Here is a 15,539-nt window from a genome sequence, read left to right as displayed (position 1 = left end):
ACTAACATGTGGATTCGTTTTATTTTACATGATGCAAAAAAATAACCTTACCAAGACATTTACCAACAATGCGACACTGTCCAAAATATAAGTCAAAACTATTCTAAAAGTTGTGCGTCATTTCAGAGAACCTAATTATGATAACTTTGACCAAACTGTGGCTACCATATTTGCTGCTTTCTATCAATATTATGCAAAGGTTTTCTCCTGAAAGAGTCATTTAGAACTCCAATTATTTTTTCAATTAAAATAATCTTACTCATTTCCCAACTTTCTACTTTGATGTTTGTTTGTTTGGTTGTGGTACCTCAGCAGATAAAGTATGCCTGAACATTACTTTCAGATTAGATCAAAGTGGCTCAGCTTTGTGCAGGTACAAAAGCATAGATAAGACCTGAAACAAGCAAATGTGAGAAATACCTTTTTTCTGGGTTATGACGCTTCATAATAGTGAATGTCTTGTTATTCAGTACTTGCCTTAGCCTCATTTTTGATCATTTTTAGAACAAAGATTTAAGGCATGGTGTCATGCTAGTAACTACGCTCTGTGAAAAGGCAAGAATAAAATATTGGGGAAAAAAGGTTGTAAAGACTGTTGAAATATTGCATCGGGCTTTCTTAAATCAAACATTTATGATTTTCTCAATCGTTGAGAAGAAAAGATAACAAAAACTTTAACAGCTTTTCTTTATTTTCATTGGGTCAGACTCGCAGCATGTCTCATGCTTTTCACTTCAAACCCCATCTCGTAAGCTTTGTATGGGTGGGCAATGACGCTTGCCTCTATCACTTCAGAGCTTCATACATGAAAAGCAATCACAAACAGCACTATCAATCTACTTTCCCATTTACTTTGAAAATACTCAGTGAAGACATAGCAGAGTGATATCCATGGGAAAAATGCACTTTTCAGCTAAACATTACCTTTGCCTTTCTTTATCCAAAAGCACCGCTCTCAGTGATGGGGCACAACAACAGTAAGCTAATCAAAGAGTTAGAAAGTGGTCCGAATACTTATTTGTCTGAAATGATAGCCTGCCTGACAACTATATATTAAAAAAAACAAAAACATATCAGATGTGTAGAAAATGGACTCTACTGGTCTGTGCCGAAAAGGCAAATTAGTGTTTGTTTTCCCAACAGACACACTTTCAGGTTAAAGAAGAAAATCAACACTAAAATAATAACAACTGAGAGAAAAAATGCTTGTATGTAGAGAATTTACTTTAAGAGTATTTCATCAAACAAGTGCTGAACAAACAAACATGACAAAATTTGATGTCAAGCACTCAACTTCCTTCATCCACTGTCATTTATTTTACACTTGAGGCCAGCCACTCATAAGCTTCAGTGCTTTAATGGGGCTCTCAATGGTCTGTTGTAACGCTAACGATCTTCACACAGTCAAGATACACTGAACTCTCTCTTTCTATCTAAGGGTAGTATTTGATCACAGTTTTATTGTTCCGAGTCAGGAGGCTTAGCTCAATGGGCCCAAACGAGCATTCTCAACATTCAGCATCACCAGCTAGCTAGAACTACAGTTGGTAGCTTCTCATGTCTTTAGTTTCCTTTTACATAAAAAATGAACTCGTTTTAATATAATAACGTAGTCTTATCTTATCAGTTGATGATGTTTTCTTAAAAATATATTTCTACTGGAAAATAAGTTAAAAAGTTCCCTAGCTTGGCCTATATTACACGACACGAGCTAGCTCAGAAACCTACACACCAAAGCCAGGGAAGGGGAGAAAAACAAGCTAATCAACATGCAGACACAGGAAGCCAAGTGAGCCAGAGTCAAGCTGCCAAGCCGCCAGATAAAGATCTGTCTGACACGGGGACCTTTTAAATAATCCACTTGTAAGTACACCGTTTACAAACTTTAACAACCTGCTTGGAAAAGCTGGTTTTCTGATGAGGGGCTGGGGGTGCAGGAGAAGATACATAATAGCTTGGACAAACATCATGCGGAGACTTCTAACACAGAGAGACTTTAAATGTCACTCATTAAAATCCAGAGTTACTGCTGCTGATCCTCTACTGAATTCCAGAGGCTCATCTGGGAGACAAGATTTGAGCTCACATTTTGCCTTCCTTTGGATCTTACGTAAGAATGGTGAGACAGAGCTAGGAATCTTCTAAAAAGGGGTTTGCTGCAACGCTACAAGCAGGTGATGTTGGCTAAAACATTCACTGTCAGTTTGCATTTTAGACGTTTCACAAACTAAGTCATATCTAGTTTGTGTAACCTTATTTGTAATATGATTTCCCGATTTCTGGTTCTGCCGGTCCCTACAATTCTATAAGAAAAGGCTAAATGCAATCACAAGAAAGGACATGTTTGATGTCGTTATGACCTTCAATTACAATCCGCCTGTTCATACGCAGTCCTCGTTTACCTGACAATGTGACTAATGCCCCTTTGCGTGTGAAGCATGAGACCATTTCTATATGTTACATAGGAAACAGCATGGGAATCAGAGAGGGGAGTGCCTGACTTAATAGGGACTAGAGAATCCTGAGCCCTTCCGAGAGGCACGGTGATGTTGTTTGCCACATTAATTGCTTTGTGACAATTGAAGGCTTTAAATAAATGGGCACCATTTCAAGGGACTCAAGCTTTTCCAAACATTTTCAGATTATGCCGTCTTATCTCAAGTACTGTATGCAATATTACCTGGCTGGAACAAATTCAGAGCTGCCAAGAGGATCCAAAGATCAGACATGGAAATACAACTTATTAGGATGGGAAACACTCAAAGAAAATTCTTAAGACTAAGCTGTCCAGAGAAGCTTAACTGCACTGTTTCACACTATTTCTGAAAGAGGAGCTCTATCTTCGATTCAAGATAAAAAGGAATAATTTTTTTCGGAGGCAATTTCTATTTCTTTGACAGTGGTTCCAACTTCAACTCAAGGATAAGGTTCGTATCTGTATATACGCTTTGACAAAGAAAGATAAAGGTAGAAAACTGCTTATCCTTGGGCTGACATTAAGAACTACAGACTACTTATTCTGCTCTGATGTCATAAATTTACTTCTTTTTTTTTTCGTCTGCTGAAAACTTCACAACTGCAGATTGAACGCAGTGAACTGGGCGAGGTGTAAGTATACTTGCATTTCTGTGTGCATGTTTAGGCATGCGGTGGTAGTAGGGGCTCATACTTATGCTGGGAATGAGAGCCAAGCCATTCAGCGCATCTTGAGCTATAAATCAGCCTTGGTCAACCTGGCCAAGAGCATTTTCAAACCCATTTGCAGAAGATAATGCCAGCTATTCCTCCCAGCCCCAGGGACAGAAGAGCTAGCCTCATGAATCATTGCCCTTTTAGTGGAGCTGTAACATGGATCTCACCTTGCTGAGTCCATAGGGTCCTCTTGACTCTTCCTGGTAGGCACAAACAAAGGGTGTCAGTAAAGTAAAATGTTTGAGCTATGACTAAAAAAAAAAAAAATCCAAAAAATTTAGTTATAGATCATAATGACTCAGAGCTGACGAAAACCAGGTTAAAAGAAAGAACAGACCCTCCACCGCAAATTAGTATGCAGGATAGGAATACAATACTACAGAACACCAAAAACAACAAAAAAACAATTAATGACACTGACATAATATAACTTATAATATAAGCCTAAAAGGGATGTCTAACAAAGGTCTAACAAAGGTCTTGTTCAACAGCATACAGTTGTTTTTTTTCTTCCAAAACACTGCTTGTTCTATGTCTGTCATCCACATGCAAATGCAGTTTTAGGTCATAGACCTTTGGGAAAACTCCTTCCAGGTCAAATATGTTCAGAAACTCTTGCAGCATTGACATGAAAACAAAACTTTTTTCTAGGCTGCTAATCATCAAGAGACATTCAAAAAAAAAAAAAAAAGAAGGGAAAAAACACAGAACATGTAAATGTGGACTAAGACATATCTATTCCTGTGAAATAGACATATACTGTTTACGTATACGTCACTTTTTCCTGAGGGAAACTTTGCAACTTGCTCTAAGACAAATTTGTTCAAGTTAATTTAATCAAAATCATTTTTGTAATAGTAAAAGAAATGTTTCCAAAAAGATTGTGGATTAGCTTAAACAATTTGACTACACTATTATTTTATAACACTTTTTAAAATTTGCAACTGGCAATATCTCATTAAAGTCAGGTTCAAAGAAATTGCCAAGTTTTAATGCCATCATTAAATCATTAAATGCAAACTAGCTCACTTCTCAGGTGTATCTATGAAGACTAAGAATGCCTTAGCCTTCTTCTTGTAAGGGTTTACTATTTTATTCTTGCAAGAATCCAAAATTTCCAAGAATTAAAACTAAGATTGAAAATAAAGTCACATTTGTTGATCCAGTGCACGTAGTCATCAGTCATCAGGGACTTTGCATCCTTCTAGGGAACAGGTTGGGTATTTTTTAATATTTTTGTAGTTTGTCTTGTATAATAGCGTATATGTTGTGTACGATATTAAATACAGTTCTAAGTTAAAGCAAAAATCTATCTAGCAATAAAAGCTGAAAATTAGCTCCAGCTTTAATACTATGATATGCTGTATTTTGCATTTTATGCTTGTGTATTTGCCACTATAAAAAGAAACATAAAAAAAATGAGTAAATAAATATTTATTTATTTGGAAGATCTACCACACCCATGAATGTGCGGTAATGGAAAATAACCTTTAGACCTTGTTGAAATGGAAAGCAGTCTTTTATCCAATGTCCATAGACATTAAATCTACAATAAATTCCATTTAGTACCAACAGAGCCAAATGAGTTCCCCTCCCTCCACCACCTAAACCACTCTGTAACCTCATGCTGTGATATTCCATTACTTTCTGACTACAGTTAGGAAAATTCGACAGGATTTCAGCTGTGCACTGCAGTGTGTAACCTTGAAATGTACTTATTGTGAGTCTGATGAATGTTGGTTATGTGCACCTACACACAGGGCCATTTATATTATCATAGCCCATATTTATATATAAATGGGATCCAGGAAACAACTTATCATGTTGGTCACTGCAAAGATATTCCATTAAAAGCAAGTTCAAAAGTCTCAGCGCTTCTCCATTCCCTCTTACTTTTACTTCACTGCAGAGAGATGGGAGTGAAACACTAAAACAAATCCCTCAAGGAAAGTATCAGACACTACAGCTTTATCTGTTGGCAATTTTTAAAATGCAATTTAAAAATTTAAAGTTTTTTTTTTTTTTAATAATATCAGAGAAGGTGGACTTACACTAAAGAAAAGCATATGGTTATTTACTATTGTTAAGGTCGATGGGAATGCGTCCCATTTGCTCTGGACTAGGCATTTTGAAGCCTAATGTTCATTACCATTTTGGACACTGCCAAGTTAATATTTTGGAGTTAGTGCAAAGTTACAGACTGATAAAATACTAGAATTTCCTTCATTAAAACTGGAGCACACTCCTAGGACAGTCTGTAGCACACAGCAAAAGTATTACAAATATTGGTCCATCGAAATGCTCCACAAGAACCAACAACACAGACTCCAGTTGAGTGACTTGTAAAGTGATATCTGAAGGGGGGGAAACCAAAAAGGTTTTTCAGACCAAAACATAAAACCCCCCACAAAAACCCCTATGCTATTTAATGATGTAGAGTTGGGCATTTTAACAGAAGAGTCTTTGGTGAGTACTTTACGATTGATGCTTTCAGAGCCAGCTTCAAGTGGCCACTGAAGGAACTTTTTTTTTTTTTTTTTTTTTGCATTTCCACATTGGCTTTACAGCAGATTTTGTTGTTTAGTGTAAAACTACCTCCACATGTACATGAGTATTTTTGAAAATGCAGCTTTTTCTATGTGTTTGGGCCTTTCATTCACATGTCAATGGCATTTTGGATAAGTGAAACTAAGACTTCTAAGGTTTTGCTTACTCTTTCCCTCTCCGGCTTCAAGACTTCTGATTGGCCAACATTTCTACGCGGTTAGGATTTGGCGCGTTCTTAACAGTGTTTGACTTAATTTTTTGCATTTACATATGGACAGAGATATTTTTTTAAATCTGCGTGTGTGGACCGGATTTAAAAAAAAAATAAAATAAAATCTCTGTTTTCAAAAATACCCGTGTACGTGAGGCCTAAATGTACAAAATTTTGCAGGTTCGTCCCCCTGTTGTGATTGTTGTGGCCATCTTGTTATCTTACTCGAATAACATCCTAAAGGAATCAAACTATCATAAAAGTATATAAATTAAAAAAAAAAAAAAGAATAAACATTCACATATGTTTGTGATTGTTATCACCTGTTTAACGCCAGAGACCCTAAAGATGCTATCCTTTATACTCTGAATATATAAATACTTTACACATTTCAGTATTTCACAAGTACAAGTTAGAGACCTGATGGCACATTATTGGCAGCCTCATATTATTAGGTTTTTTGGGGGGTTTGTGCAATGCGCGACTAGCCGTGGGAAAAGTCCTCGTTTAAGCATTGCTCAGCCCTTAATTCATTTACTGAATTATTTCATTACATGGCTTTATTGGAGTCACTTGTCTTCACTTGTGTCATAACACTAGCTTTCCCAACCGTCTCACTCGAAGGAAAGGCCAAAAGTCAAGATGAGATTTAGACAGCACATAATTTAGTCTTTTTGTTGTAGCTTGATTGTTTTTGTATTCTTTGTGATTTATTTGAAGTGGATATTTCTATTTCAAATGAAGTGTTGGGTCTGTTCAGCTTTTATAAACTCTGACAAGCCTTCCTGCAAAACATAGGAGACAAAAATCTTCAGACTCACATTACAAAATCCAGTTTATTTCTCAGTGTGCCATTTTTATTTGCTGCTCTTAGTTATTCACTGCTTCACCGTGAGCTGCAGTGTGACACGATGACATGCTGTCAACACTAATGGTCGTTGATGGCATCAAGGCTCTGTCAGGAGGACACAATAGGTGCTCAGAGCCAAGGCCCTCGGTAGCCCTCCACAGACGAAGAGCTGTCATCTCTGTCCCTCACTGCCAAAGAGCCCCACTCCCTAAAATCCTATCCATCTGCCATATCAGCGAGGCAGACTGAGTGCAAGGCATGCACTTTTCTTCCATTAACTGTTGTGTTTTAGCATGACCAGTTAGTGCCAACGAGGGCTCATGTGTCACAATTCACTTGCCACAACCATCTCAAGGTCAGTTACTCAGTTTTTGTTTACGTGTGAAAAAAAATGTTTGTCTTGTCTTGACACAATTTCAATATTACCAAGCCTCTAAAAACCAAACCAACTGTGAGACTTCAACTGCTTTTACAGAGGCTGTACGCTAAAAGGAATTTGACGAGTGTCCTCTCTTCATACTGATTTCTTGCTCTTTTTCGGAAGATTTTTGCACCTTAAAGAGCGCCCAGAATCCATGTCCTCGTATAACCATATTCTCACCAAAGCTGGTAATGGACTGGACAGTTATTCCCTTGAGCAAAGGAGCTTTTGGGGGAAAAAAAGAAAGAAAGCTGGAGTGTACTAACATCCATCTAAAGAAAGAACGCATGCGAGATAAAACTTGCAAAGTCATGATTCTTAACATAACTGGAAAATTGCATTATGACTGTCAAATGTTTCCCATTATCACTTAGGCAACTATGCTGCAACATGTCAATGAAGAACAGTAAAGCACTAAATGAAAAATGGGCATGTCTCCTATTTTTCTAAAGATAATTTACCCAGTGTTAGTGTAAGGCAATATTTCTGAAAATCGAGAAGTCAAACCGTGTTTAGGGTGAAAAACTAGCTCGTTGTGAACTGCACTCAGTGATTAATCTATGTATGTGACATTTAAATCAGCTTGATAAGACAGCTGACTGTTTGACCTTCATGTAATGTTCTGCATCAATTCAGGTACCAATCTGTGTGTTTGTGAGACTATGTGAGTCAGTGTGCCCTAATTAGATGAGAAGCTGAAAAGAATAGGTAGTCAATGACAAGCGCAACGAATGACACCAGCCGCTGAACCGCTGCTCTATCCATTTGTCCCCATCCAGCATTTGTCTAAAATGAAAGAGTGCGTCATCTGCAGACTTCTGCTGACTGGGCAGATGAACGGCCAAGGCACCGAGGCCTTAGACGTGCGTTGCATGTTCCTGTCAACAGCCCGATACGTTTACCAGTACACAGGATGGGATAATACCCTCTACAGTGGCAAAGCCCGAGCCTCAGCATCCACAAAACTGATGTCAACGTCTCCTTCAAAAGAAGTAATAACCCACGAGCGGCAAGTGTAGAGCACATGACGCTATTTGGACTCTAATTCATAAAATTCACATTTGGATTTGATGCATTACAGTGGCATTACAATTTCATATGTTTTCAACACCGCAAAAATAAGGTCTGCCTGAGGACGAGTCTCATGTTTCCATTTTCAATTTACTATGATACCATCTTTATGAAGGCATAAAACTACGGTATTCGAGAGCACAAAGTGTAACAATGGAGTTTAGTCTCTGCAAGAGGTTTCTCAGTGGGATGATACAAAAACAAAAGCCGCCACATACAATGCAACAAAAACATTCTCATGTAGTGCCAAACCACAAGACATCGCTTCAGATGAACAACCATATCACTGCTGTTGAACAGATACTGAGGAAATTGCATGGTCAATAGCCTGATTTATCGCCGCACTGAGTTATGCTACATTGTACAACGTGTTGCTACAACAAGCATGTTATACGCTATAATTTAGCAATCAGAAAAGCAGAGGCAGTGATATTCAGTGTATTTCAGATAGTAATTTCTAAGCCACTTTTCCATGGATATATTATCGTAACTTAACTTATTGTATAAGTACTTACGACATTGTACAGTACATTTTTCCAAGCCATCAGCAGCATCGTCATCAGTAGGCCCCAAACTCATTATTATTGATAATTCTCTACTTAAGAATCACATTCCTCTTAATAAAAGGCAAAAATAAACACAATGCCATCATTAAGAACAAATCACATGATCCTGATCTTTCTCTTTTGCTTAATTGAAAAGAAAATATACAAAAAAGCAGGAATGCTGACATAGGACGTTTAAAAAAAAATAAAACAGTTACTAAACTCAAGACACCCCACTTCTGTGTGTTTTGGGGGTTACGGGTTTTAATTAGATGGCCTTTTGAGAATGCAGAGCCATCTGGGACTGTCTGAGATCACAGGGACAGCAGATGAATAGCAACAGTTTCTACATCTCACTGTAGACTTTGTTATGCATACCAATGGGCAGCTAACTGCACATTGTGTGTATGATGTCCCACAGTTGTCCAGAGTTTCCATTTCTCACATCAGAAAATTTGTTAACAGGGAAAAAAAGAGACGGTGATGTTCTGGGCTCTCGGGATTTTAAATCTTCAAAAGTTGCATCAAAAACCCTTTTAAAGACAGTATTTAATTATAGTGCAGCAAATGCCAACCGTTTTCACTGATGTTTGCATCTTTGCTTTAACAAATGTTAAAATATCCAGCTTTTATTAAATATTTTTAAATAATACAAGTGAGATACAGCAACACTAACTCAACTTATAAAGCAACCAATAAAGCCCCACTCCACCAGAGTCACTGGCCTCAGCTGACAGGTTTGTGAAATTACTGCAGCTTTTCTTGAGTTCTTGTCATAAATAGAGGCAATAACAGATCACTGATATCCTCAAGGCTGAGCCATCAAATTCCAGCATTCTTCACTCATTAGTCTTGGAACTTTTCTCTGAAAACTCGCTTTTTCTTGCTCTTCAGTGACACTTTAACTGTGGAACGAGTCGATTTGTGCTTCAAAGTAAAAACTCAATCGACGCTGCTTGTTCCATTTAAGTAATAGCGATGTTTTATGTATACACAAGTGCAAGTCAAGTTACATACATGTCCATAGGTCTCCACAAACAAATTGGACCATGGCTCTAATTCACTCTCAGCAGCTGGAGAGAAAAGCTTTACCACTTAGGGAAAAGGCTGCCTAATCAAAAGCAGATGGACCCCCTATATCTCCGACTGCCTAAATGAAAACAGACAGAACTGATTAACCTAACATATGACCTTTCAATGTCATCTGTATTCACTACTTCACTCAGTAGCACTCACATAGTTTGAAGTAAAAAACAACAAACCGCACAAGGAATGGATAAAAAAAAAAAAAAAGGGGGGGGCACATGGTAGAGCAGGCCATTTTTAGCCCCTGTGTCTGTTTCCACTTTTCCAAATGCAGAGGTGCCCTGTAAAACATTGGTGTAAATGGTTTATAATGCCACCAGTGGACTCTGAAATGGTAGACCTGGTTTCAATCAGCAGTCAAATTGCTCCTACATTACCCTTGCAGACAGAGTAGTAAATCATTCTTTGCCTCTATGCTGCTGACGTTAAGGAACAGGCATTGTTAAAAATCCACCATGCGTGCTACTAAGAGCACCCTGTCTCTATGTGGGGATGGGATGCTAAAAAGGACAATAGCTGCTGCTTGCAGCATCCCCATAGATGCAACGGCAAGATATCCTGATCCCCTAGGCGGAAAAATCAGCACACCTCATATGTGCATGTGAATCTGAACCCTTATACCTACAGTTACTGACCTGATTTGCAGCTCTGATTGTAAACTTTAGCTTACAGACAAACAAATTCTATGCCAGAAACACATCACAACCAGTTTGAACCAGTTTGAGTGGTTTAAAAAAAAAAAAAAAAAAAAAAAGAGTTTTGGTTTTTCTGTGCCAACGCCCTGACAGTGGGCCAGTGAGGCATCTCAGGACAGTTATAATCCCCTATAAACCTGAGAAATGCTGATCCCGCCCACCACAGACCAACGCACTATGGGCAAAACCTCTCATTAGAACTTCAGGGCCCTGAAATTACCAAGATTTTACCCATACTGAAAGCATGAGAAAGCATCGGCGGGGAGAGGGCTGTGCCGAGTGGTTTTTCAGTGTGTGGCCACAGAGGAGCTGGAGCTCCTTAACAGTGCCATTCAGCCCAGCCCCTGCCAGGGAGTACCGGCATATGAGGGAGCTGAGGCAGATGCTCTGGCTACTAGCCCCAAACCAGGCCTGCTAGGAAATACCCTACACAAGAATACACAAATCACCACAAAGGCCAAAGATGTACTGAGGCCAACAAACACAACAAATCAACAACATGAAAAGGAAAGTAAATCCTCAGTGAAAAACCTCATTTTTCACTCAAATATTTTAAAAGCAGGTTAGAGTATCGTTACTTTTACTTTGTGTGTGTGTGTCCTTGCTAAATTAATTGTGACAGCTTTCCACCATTTAAAGGAATACCAAAAACCTGAAACTATCATGTTGATAATGATTGCCTACAGGCCTGCTTTAGATGTATAGAAATGCCATGCTTTGATAAAAAGCCTTTTATTTGATGTGATTTATTTGTAAAATCAAATTTTTTGTTTTTTTCCTGGCTTTGTGTGTGTGTGTGTAGGAGGGGGTAAATCCAATCACTCCCTTATCTTTTTCAACTTAAATCTTTGCATTTTCCTGTTTTGTGTTGTTTATTTGCTTGTTTTCGATTAATACAAATGCCTGAGTATCCCACCCGAGGAAGTGACATCCTAGGTATTCCAATCTTTAAAAGGAAAGTGGATTTTTCTTCAGACCTGGATGAAACCTCCCTGGGTGGGCACCAAAACTTCCTCTGCAGTATAAACCTAAATTCCCTTGCTAGAAAAGAAAGTGAGTGTCAGCTTAAATCAGCAGCAAGCCAGCCGATTCAGATTACCAGCACATCGATCGGTGCATCGCTACCACTGAATGCAAGATGTCCCCCTCATCACAAAAGCCCATTCTCATCAGCAATGCAAGCTTCAAGTTTCTGGACAACACTGTATATTTCCCAGTGGACAAGGATTATCTTCCAAACTCGATGCGATGTCACAAATCCTGTTCTCAGAATTTGGGTTTAAAATGGCTTTAAATGGCTTTAAAAAGTGTATCTAAAAACACACACTTAGGCAAGCTGTGCAGGTATATTAATGACTGTCCAAGTATTGCAATATTTTGTAAATAAAAATTGTATTCATTTATTTATAGATACTCTTATTTTGAAAGCTCAGTTGCTACTAGCCATTTAGCCCTGGTCCTTCCTGTCTAATGTTTTCCCTCTGACAGATCGCTGTTGTGGTCCTCAATGTCATTCAGCAACCTTCCACCATCTCTGACTGCATCTGCCAACTGTAGCTCTTGTTCTGCTCTGAAGCTAAACGGTCATTCTGAAGTAGAACCTGCAGCAGGTGGGAAACACCTGTTGGTGCTGCTACGCTGAACTTGCTGACGCTGGAGAGCAGGACAGAAGTCATTGTTTCTACCTGCAGTTCCAGACAATTAAGATGAAGTCAGTTCAAATGATGTGAGAACGACTGAAGGAGAACCAGCAAAGTAATGATCTCTTATCCTTTACATACCTCAAACCCAGTCTAATTCTGTGGGAAACACTGCAGAACACATCTTTGTCTACAGTGCAGTTCAAGCTGACCAAAAAGTATCTTAACTAAAGCAGATTTCTTAGCTAAAGTTTTTTGATCTGTTTAATATCTGCTCTGAAAACTGGAGAATAAAACAATGAATTTTAATCAGCAAAGAAATTAGCAAAGTGCTGATTGACCTCAGTAATAAGAACTACTTAATTTCAGTGTGCACAATGACGTCACCGCCTAAGGGCCTAGGATATTTTCCTGCACACACACACACACACACACAAAATCCAAAACAAAACAAGCAAGCAATCGTGGGCCAGAGTATAATCCTGCGGCAATCACAGTCAAATAAGTCACGTCTTTTCTTGGGGGGGGGGGGGGGGGGGGGGTGTAAATTAAGCCTAATGGCTTGTGGGAATGTGCCAGCATTCAAACAAACATATACCATGGTCAAAAATACAAACACACTTCACTGAGAGCATTAAAAAGATATAGATTCATTCTGCAATAGCTTTCACAGCTCGCAAAAAAATAGAGTAAGCAGGAAAATGAGCCAAGATAAACACAGCAAAAAACTCTAACTCCCCTACAATCCATCCAAAGCAATTTGAAGAAAATCTTAACGCTCCAGCTCTGTCAACACACGCTTAATTGATAACATGTCTGTCCACCAGAATAATTCAGAAACATGGAGCCAAACAGAAGCACCATCAGAATCACCTACTTTGGGAAAGCAATGACATCCAAGTTTGACAAATCCGTACGTTTGCTGGTAAAATAATCTATATGCATAAGCCACACACCATCTATAGGACAGCTCACTACAAATGTAGAATAGAAATACACCGGGTCACTTTTTTTTCAGCTGGCAGTTAGAAACCCAAACATGCAGCAGGGCCCAGGATTTGGTTGCAGAGAGCCTCTGATGCAATTCCAAGAAACTAACTCACCCTGTATCATCCTGTTACAGTGTGGCTCATGGTTAGCTCTCCTCATTGTGTCTGTGACAGCTTTAAACGGATTCGTGTATTGATAAAGCACGGCCATGAGCCCACTTCAGCATATAACCAACCCTGCAAAATTGCTTCCAATCCTTTCTTTAAATAAACCCAACAGGGCGAGGGATTGATGCAATGCTGAGGAATCTACATGTATATCCACCCAGTGAAAAACCAATTGACATCTGTTCACGATCTGAACCGGCCTCGAGGTTATCAGATGATGTGGCGCACCTGCAAATTGTAAACGCTGTCATAAAAATTGCTCCACAATTAAAGTCTCTCATGAAGGGCTGGTGATGAAATCTATTCTTTTTCTTGCCAGAGATGCAAGGAGCAGTTTCTTGACATGAAACCTTCCTCTGCAGCCAGTGCTGCAGCAAGTGTGAGGGATGAGACACACATGACAGGAGCCTCTGCAACTGATGGGCATACAAGGACTCACCGACCTGTCTGGTAATGATAAATAAAGACAGAGCAAAGATTTCATATGCCAGAGGGGGGTTGAGGACTCACCGACGTGCCCGCGCACTCATGCACGCTCGCACGAAGTGAAAAAGCCAGGTCTGGAGACAGCTAGGACCTCCGGGCAAATCGTTCTTTATTGTAATGATCAAAATGGGATCAAAATCACCGCATCGCAATTACACACCCTGCGAAAAAAAGGAATGAAAGAAGAAAGAAAAACAGGGTGACGATGGGCTCGCAGCCCAAAGACCACCACTGCTCCCCCCGTTTATTCTTTCATTAGTAATTGTCGACAGATTTTCAGCATGGTTAAAGATTTCGGTCCTGCGAAGACTCCTGCTCACTGAAAAGTGCATGCAATCTATGAAATGCGCAGGTTTGCGCTTACAAAAAAAAGAAAAGGAAAAAATAAGATTAATATTCCACCTCATCTTTTCCCTTTTACCTACATCTGAGTGGGTAGCTTTCTTTATGAAATGAGAGGCAGGATATTTCTTGGACCGTCTCTCAAGTGGACCACATATTAGTCGCTCTCATTCGGCACTGAAATAAAAGTTGCTGTTAGCTATACATTTAGAGTTAGCATGTATAAAACAGCAACAAACTGTGTGCGTGGCTGTCTGAGGTTAGTCGGAGCCCCATTTCCCCCCCCCAAACGGAACGACAGCAGTTCACGTAGTGCACCTTTAATGCCATTTTTTCTAAGTGTTTCCACTTTTAACAAACAAATTCGTGAACGTTTGAACAATAAAAAAAATCCGCAAGTTATGCAACTTAACGGCACCGCTAAAAGCCGCGTCTCAAGTTCAATGGGGGACATTTAGACAGAGATAACGTGCACTTACTGAATCTCCTCTTTGTCACGGCCGTTGGCATTTCTCTCCGTCTCTCTACCACAACGTTTAGTCCCGGTTTGAGTTTGTAGCGAGCACAACAATCCACTTCATGTAATTAACAGCCACAAAACGGGAGTTAGAACCAGTCCAAGGAGTAAAAGAAGCGAAGGAGGGGGGGAAAGATACGAGTCCAGTGCGAGAGGAACACGAGGTCCTATCCCGGTCAGCCGACCGGGGTCGTGGATACTGGATCTATTCGTGGCAGCTCCTGCGTCTCGCCGCTAACGGGTTAACGTCAGCTTTAAGTGCTCAGTGTCGCTGCATGCATGTGAGGGGGAAAAAAACCCCGAGACGATAAGAAATGAGACTTCTTCTCTTTTGTGTGAATTTTCTTCTCTGGCAAGTTAATTAGTAAGCACAAGTCTGCGCACAGTCTCCCCCCACAGAAGGAGCTGTGGAAGGTAGGGAGTTGTTACGTCTCTCCCTTCACAGTCACGCTTCTTTCTGCCCCCGTGGAGAAAACACATACAGGTCGGTCAGCAGGATTTTCGGATTCACTCGGCTGCACTCGCTTCTGTGTCCATTCATCTCTGTTCCTGAAGTCCTGTAGCCTCTGAAGGCACGCACTAGACACAGGGGGCTCTCAAAACAGTCATTTTGATTTCTCTATTTACACTATACGCAACTGCTATGGAAGACAAGGCATTTTTCTGCAACGAATACGCGAATTTGGAAGTTAATTATGGTTCAGAAGGCAAACACAGTTCTTACATTAAACTGTCTACTAACTGCTGCAACGAGCAAAGTCGTGAATTACCACCGAGAA

At 39.6% G+C, this 15,539-nt stretch overlaps 1 protein-coding gene across 30 annotated transcripts in view; it reads right to left on the bottom strand.

Moving 5' to 3' along the window:
• LOC113009894 (receptor-type tyrosine-protein phosphatase F) overlaps positions 1-15,329 on the bottom strand; it is a 161,371-nt gene extending 146,042 nt beyond the window's left edge. For 10 of the 30 annotated variants that reach the window (XM_026148505.1, XM_026148508.1, XM_026148503.1 and 7 more), the window contains exon 1: positions 14,723-15,325. The gene's annotated coding sequence lies outside the window, so the exon portion shown is untranslated. Of the gene's footprint in view, positions 1-14,722 lie in introns of all 30 variants that reach the window. The other 20 variants (XM_026148485.1, XM_026148495.1, XM_026148489.1 and 17 more) reach the window with 5 other exon arrangements.
• Between the last annotated feature and the right edge of the window lie 210 nt (positions 15,330-15,539).

The sequence above is a fragment of the Astatotilapia calliptera genome, chromosome 18, assembly GCF_900246225.1.
Source record: "Astatotilapia calliptera chromosome 18, fAstCal1.2, whole genome shotgun sequence".
Taxonomy (NCBI): Eukaryota; Metazoa; Chordata; class Actinopteri; order Cichliformes; family Cichlidae; genus Astatotilapia; species Astatotilapia calliptera.
This window is presented reverse-complemented; position numbering and strand designations above follow the sequence as displayed.